Raw genomic sequence first — 6,977 nt, 5'->3', positions numbered from 1 at the left:
GGGCTGAGGGAGCGAACGACGGTATAAAATCCTGAGCCCCTGTGCTGATGAGTTGGGATGCTAATGGCAAGGTCAGCAGCCCCTGTGGGGGAGAAAGACAGGCCTTTCTAACCCCTGTGAAGCAGGGGTTCTCAACCTTCCTAATGCTGCGACCCTTTCATACAGTTCCTCATGTTGTGGTGACTCCCAACCATAAAATTATTTTCGTTGCTACTTCATCACTATAATTTACTACTCTTGTGAATCAGGCGGCCCCTGTGAAAGAGTCTTTTGACCTGCAAAGGGGTCACGACCCACAGGTTGAGAACCACTGCTGCTGTAGCGTTCCAGTCTTGGAAATTCACAGGAGCAGTTCTACCCTGTCCTATAAGGTGGCTATGAGTGAGCACTGACTGGATGGCAGTGGGTTTGTTTCTTTTTGGTTTGGAACTGTGTCAAGCTTTACTGGATGCCAAACAGAATGCATTCTTCCATTGAGCCTCGCCTCAACTCTGAAATAACGATTGGTCTTTCCATGCCCTGGATAGGAAACAGCCCCTGATGATAAAAGAATGTGAGCCCAGGTCATCTTGATTTTTAAATCTGTGCTTTTAAACTACTGTACCTCAAACCTATTGCCATTGAGTGGTTTCTAAGGCATAGCAACTATGCAACTCTATAGGTCAGGGTGGACCTGCCCTGCTTCACCCCATAGGCTTCCAAGGTGATAAATCTGTATGGGCATAAACTTCATATCTTTCTCTCAAAGAGAAGCTGGTGGGTTTGAACTGCTGACCTTTAATTTAGAGCCAAGTGCCTAACCACTATGCCAGAAGGGCTCCTTTTAAACAATTTTAAAAACAAAACTTACTGCCATTGAGCTGCTTGTGATTCGGCAACCCTGTAGGACATAGTAGAACTGCCTCTTTGGATTTCCACACCATGGGAGCATGCAGCCTCGTTTCCCCACAGAGTGACTGGTGAGTTCAAACTGCTAGCCTGTGGTTAGCAGCCCAACACATAATCCACTAAGCCACCAGTTTAAAAGGACCTTGGGTATTTAAGGAGCCATGTGCTGTTTACTGTGACAGGTGTTGGTGGGAAGCAGTCTGCCTTGGAACCTAGACTGTGAAGTGCTCTCAAGGCCGTACTACGTGGTTTGAACTTTACCCTGTAAGTGAGGGATAGAAGACTGTAAGGCAGAGGGTCATGGCATTGCGAGCAAGGAGAGGAAGACTGAAGATTACACGCCAGAAATTTGATACCAGACTGTGAGGTGTTTTACATGCATTACCTTATGAAATCTTCTTGTTGCCTTCGGGACTGGCAGTGGTGGTGAAATCGTTAGTTGGGTTCAGGAAGTTTAATGAGAGGACATTTATTGAGAGGTGAGGGGATCCAGCCATTCTTCTTGTCTCATGAAGCTGTGGGTGAACCTTGAGTTCAACCTTGTTGAAACAACGTTTTTTTGGTTCAGACAGCTAAGTTTCAACTTCATGTAAGTATTCTTTATTGGGCATACATTTAATGATAGGTCTCCCACAGTTGAATTGAGAAGCAGACACTTACATAACTAACTAAAATACAAGGTCCCAAATGATAAAGTGCTATGAAAGGAGGGCAGGCATGGCTTAAGAGATCTGTAAAGACTAAACTTAATAATCAAGGCGATCAAGCAATTTAGATCCAACTTCAGATCCTTAAGCCAGGCCTGATGAGGTGATTTCAGCAGTAAAATTCTGAGACCATAGAGGTAACAGAGGAAGCATGTCTGGTGTCTAAGGAAAGACTTGGTGAAAGGATATTTGAAGTGTGACATTTCTGGACAGAGATCGATAAGAGTTCTCTGAGCAGAAGGTAGGATCTGAGCAATTGCACCAAAACCAAATGAGTTTTGGTTTTGCCGTTTAGTGGACTGCAACTCATACTCAAGCAATGAAACTGTAGGATAGGGTAGAACTGCCCCTGTGAGTTTCCAAGACTAGCTTTTTATGGGAGTAGAAAGCCTTGTCTTTCTCCTGTGGGGTGGCTGATGGTTTTGAACTGCTGACTTACAGTTAGCAGCCCAGTGTGTAACCACTACACAAAAGGTAAGGAGATGTGAAATGCAGAGGACAAAAATGGGTTCTGGAGATGGTGAGTTCAGTATTTTCGCAGAATAACAAATAGTCTCTTTTGAAGTGGTATGGCTAAGAAGACTGGCAAGATAGTTTGGATCCAAAAGTCTTGGAATACCAAGTTAAAAGTTCAGGCTTTTCCCTGATGAGGTAGTTGGTTACAAGTTCTGCAGTTAGAACCTGCCAGAAAACTGAGGGGTTTTAGCCCCATGAAGATTTAGAGTCTATATTGAGGTGAACAAGAGGGGTCGGCGTAGAGACCAAAGCCCATATGTAGACAATGACATCATCTCACAGAAGGGTCACAAAGAAGGGACGAGTCAGCCAGGGTGCATTATAGCAACAATGAAACACACAACACTCCTAGTTTTTTAATGCTTCCTCCATCCCACTATCATGACCCCAGTTCTACCTTACAAATCCGGCTAGACCGGAGCATGTACACTGGTACAGATAGAGCTCTCGACATGCAGAATCCAGGACAGATAAACTCTTCAGGAATAGTAATGGGAGTAGCGATACCATGAGGGTAGAGTAAGGTGACCAGACGTCCCCCTTTTAAACAATTTTTCCTGTGTCCCGCGGCGTTTTTAAAAAGTCCCGATATTTGAAAGAATGCACGACAAGCTAGGGTATATGGTTTTTGGCTGCCATGTGACTATTTCGCCAGGATATGAGTTTTATCAAATGGTGTCCCGCTTTACCAATGTTAAAATCTGGGCACCTAAGTAGAGGGAAGGTAGGGGGAGAAAAGGGGAACCAATCTCAGTGATTGACATAGAACATTTAGGGGGACGAATAACAGAAATGTTGGTAAGGGAGACAGCGGATGGTGTAAGATAGGAAAATAATTTTATCAAAGGTTCACAAGGGTGGGAGGGAAAAATGAGCTGATACCAAGGGCTCAAGCAGAAAGAAAATGTTTTGAAAAATGGCAACATGTACAAGTGTGCTTGATACAATTGATACATGGATTGTTATAAGAGCTGTAAAAGCCCCCCAATAAAATAATTTAAAAGATTCAGAGTCTCAGAAACCCACAGTGGCAATTCTACTCTGTCTTACAGGGTTGCTTGTATCAGAGTCCACCGCGTAGCAGTGAGAGCTCTGATCCAGGAGCCCTGGTGGCACAGGGGGTTACAGGTTGGGCTACTACCCACAGGGTCCGCAGTTAGAAAACAGTGAGTTTGGGATCATTGAGGCTGGCCCTTCGAAGGTGTTTGTTGCTACTTAGTTTCATAAGAATTGTATTTCAGAATGCTAATTCTAGCAGCACTGAAGAGTGGATTGATGAAGGAAAGCAGTGAGGCTTATGCTGGTGGCTGTTGGATAGTTGAGGAATAGATTAATGACCCCAATGTAGGTAGTGACTGCTTACTGCGAGGAAAGAATGAATAGATCTAGACTGGTTCAGATTTTGCAGTGGGTTAGATGTTAGAAACAGCATGCACGTCAAAATGATCCACCAGCTACAAAATGCCAAAATACAAATTTTATTTATGTATTTATTATATTTATTCATAAATGCATTGAGAATTCTTTATATGTGCAATGTATGTTTATGTACCTTGCATAGCCGCATGAGTCCATATTGCACAACACAACACAATTAACTGCGTGCATTTTTGGTCATGACCCGAGTTGACTGTTGACTTGCACTGAATGGAATGAGCCAGGGATGCATAGTCCGGACAGGAGCTGCTGACAGCCAGCCTCAAGCACACTTCCAAATGATCATCCGTCGTGGTGGAACAGTACTTGGACTTAACGATCTTTATATGGGAAAAGGCTGACTGAGAAATAAGTAGAGCCAAATAATGCAGTCAAGGAGGTAACACAGTTTCTCATGTTTGGGTACTTTCCCTCTGCGAGTAAGTTCCAGAACTGTTCGTGCAGCTGAATGTCGGCTTGTTGTGTCAAAATCTCCCATTCCGTATGAAAGTGATACGTTTTTGTCTTCTTAGTTGGTCCAGCTCCCCCACTCATTTTAATACCCTTTCTTACGTTTAAGAGGGGGAAAAAACCAAGGTCTAAAAATTGGCGGCAACTTAGCTTGTCAGTTTTGCTGCACTTAATGCAGTTGTTTGCGCATGCGTTTGACACCTAAGATTCCATCTGATTGGCTGTGCTGTATCAATTAAGTGACGAGATTGATACGTCAATTTTTTTTAATGCCATGCAATTTACCCACACTACATTTGCGATTGACTAGCAGGTGGCAATCGGCTCGCATTGAGCACCCCTGGCCTGGAAGCTCTGTTGTGACGTATCCAGCATGGTGACCCCTGCTGGTGTGTGAAACCCCAGCGCCTTGGCTGTCTCATCACACAGAGACACGGTCACATGCAAGCCACTGCAACCTGACCAACTGCAAGACAGGTGGTGGGCAAGGAATAGTTAAAAATCCAAGGCTTGAGTCTTGATTTTTATTCTTGGCTAGCTAAAACCAAAGCAAGCAACGGTGCATTCCTCAATTAACCTAAATAAAACTCTTCATTATATAAAACTGCAATGTAACCATGATAGCTTTTAACAAATGGATTAGAATTTCACTTACATCAGAATGTTATTTTTGTTTTAGCAATGTAACAGTTACAGTGTTAACAGTTGCAAAGCAGTTAATGCACTCAGCTACAACCAAGAGTTGGCGGTTCAAGTCCGTCCAGAGACACCTTCTCAGAAAGGCTTTGCAGTCTACTTTCGGAAAGTCTGGCCCTTGACGACTCTGTGAAGCACAGCACTAGTGTGACACACACAGGGAAACCGTTACATCTGATTGCTGATTATTCTGCACAGACTCGTCATGCCTGATTCACCTCTTATGGTATATGAATTAATGACAGCACTTTCTCTACCTTCTCTCTTACTAAGCTGGATAAAACTCCAAACCAAACTCGCGGCCATTGAGTCGATTCCGACTCATAGCGACCCTTAGAGAGCAGAATAGAAGGGGCCCTGTGCGCTTCTGAGACTGACTGTACCAGCTGCGAGCAGCTGGTGGGCTCCCACTGCAGACCCATCGCAAAGCCCTGCAGCACCAGGGCTCCACAAACAAAATTACAATTAGACACTGTGCCTTACAGGTGTAGGTTGTACTCATTGGTGTTTCAGATAAAACATAATCTGCTATTTTAGTTATATAACAGGTCAACTTAGGAAATCTGTTGACGGTCTGTGTTACTTTTGTAGATTAATCAAAAAGAAGCCCGACATTATCAGCCTTTCTTGGTGGAATAAGACAAAGCCATTTAGGATCAGAAACTTCCTTGGCAAGATTCAGTCTGTCTCCTGATCCACACCATCAGCTGGTCTCACACCTACAGAACTTTCAAGTCTAGACCCAGGCAAGGGTGCCTATTTTTACTGCTGTGAAGATTCGTCCTGGAGGTTTGGGTCAGAGCAAGAAGATAGGAAGAAGAAAAGAGACTCATTATTTGCGTAGTTGGGTTTGTTGTTGTTTTTTGCTGGGAGGGCGGGGGCATGAATCTTGAATTTTGTTTCAGAATTGATGGGATTCAGTAACATGACTTGAGAGGAGACACACTGCAAACCGTAACAAACAGAAAATAGAATTGAAAACTTTTTTTTTGACAGTATCAAAAATGCTAAATTACTGGGTCTCTGTTGAAAACAAAACTACCATCTAGGAGAAGACAATAAACCTTTAAGTATAAGATATCAAAATATAATAGTATAAGTTGAGTTAGTGATAAATGCCAGGAAGAAAAACAGACTGGTTTAATGAGCTAGAGTGACCACGGCATTACCTTACATAAGATGTGTAGTGAAAGGGCCTCGAAGCGATGAGATTTGAGCAGAAATTTAATATGCCAGTAATGAAAATTCCCATTCTCCCCTAATTTTATATATATCACTGCCATTGCCTCTATTCCAACTCATAATAACCCTTTAGGCCAAAGTAGAATGCGCTATGTGGGTTTCTGAGACTGTAGCTCTTAATGGAAGTAGAAGCCTCCTCTTTTGCCCATGGATCAGCTGCTGGTTTTGAACCGCTGACTGTGTCATTAGCAGTCCAACACGTTAACCCATTACGCCACCAGGGCTCCAACAATTTAATAGATAATTAAAGTTAATGCAGTTCCGTTGTATATTGTTGGGAGGGAGGGGTATTCATCTGGAAAAATAGCCCGGACGATTTTTAAAACGAAAAAATAATGATGATCCTTCCAGGTAACAAAGTGTTCTATTGAATCTGCAGCCATGACTTACCATGGTCTCAGCACCCAGAAAGGGGCTGCTAAGAAGAGGCCCGCAGGACCCTTCCTGCAGCACATCCGCGGCAGGCCTTGACTCTGCAGATCCCTGTGAGTGGGCTGAAACAAGTTTTCTTCCCAAGGAAATGGACTGGGATGCCAGTGTGGGGTCAGGGTGTGGTTACAGGGCCAGCGGTCTTTGGGTATGCTGTGGGTTAGCGACCCAGACCAGTGAAACCCCCACTCACTGCTCTCGAGTGAATCCCGACGCGTAGCGACTTGTCATAGGAAAGGACCTCGAGTGTGCTAAGGTGGAGACCAGTGAAAACGAGCAAGTTCCTCCACAGGGTGGGTTACGTCACAGACACACCAGAGATTGATTCTGTAGTCCTCTGAAATGTACATAATTTTAGGTTGTTGCTTTCTTCCTGGAGAGGAAACTCGGCAAAGCTCCTGGAGTTGTCCTCCCCTACATCCGAGAAGCTTCCGTTCTCCTCCGGGGCTCCACTCTCTCTCAAAAATGGGGATAGTGACGTCACTTTGGAAGCCCCAGGTGAGGCAAATGATTAACACACTCACTGCCCACTGAAAAGTTGGTGGATCGAGTCCTCCCAGAGGTGCCTTAGAAGAAAGGCCATAGCACAGGTAGATTCGCCTTGACTTGCAG

General features: G+C 44.1%; 1 protein-coding gene across 1 annotated transcript in view; it reads left to right on the top strand.

Moving 5' to 3' along the window:
• The window catches only part of NDUFA8 (NADH:ubiquinone oxidoreductase subunit A8), a 17,326-nt gene that overhangs the window by 776 nt on the left and 9,573 nt on the right, over window positions 1–6,977 (top strand). The gene's annotated exons all lie outside the window — the stretch shown is intronic.

The sequence above is a fragment of the Echinops telfairi genome, unplaced genomic scaffold (assembly GCF_000313985.2).
Source record: "Echinops telfairi isolate 266 unplaced genomic scaffold, ASM31398v2 ScPeMD7_7410;HRSCAF=8448, whole genome shotgun sequence".
NCBI classification, from domain to species: domain Eukaryota; kingdom Metazoa; phylum Chordata; class Mammalia; order Afrosoricida; family Tenrecidae; genus Echinops; species Echinops telfairi.
Note: the sequence above shows the minus strand (reverse complement) of the source record. Positions and strands in the feature narration are given on the sequence as shown.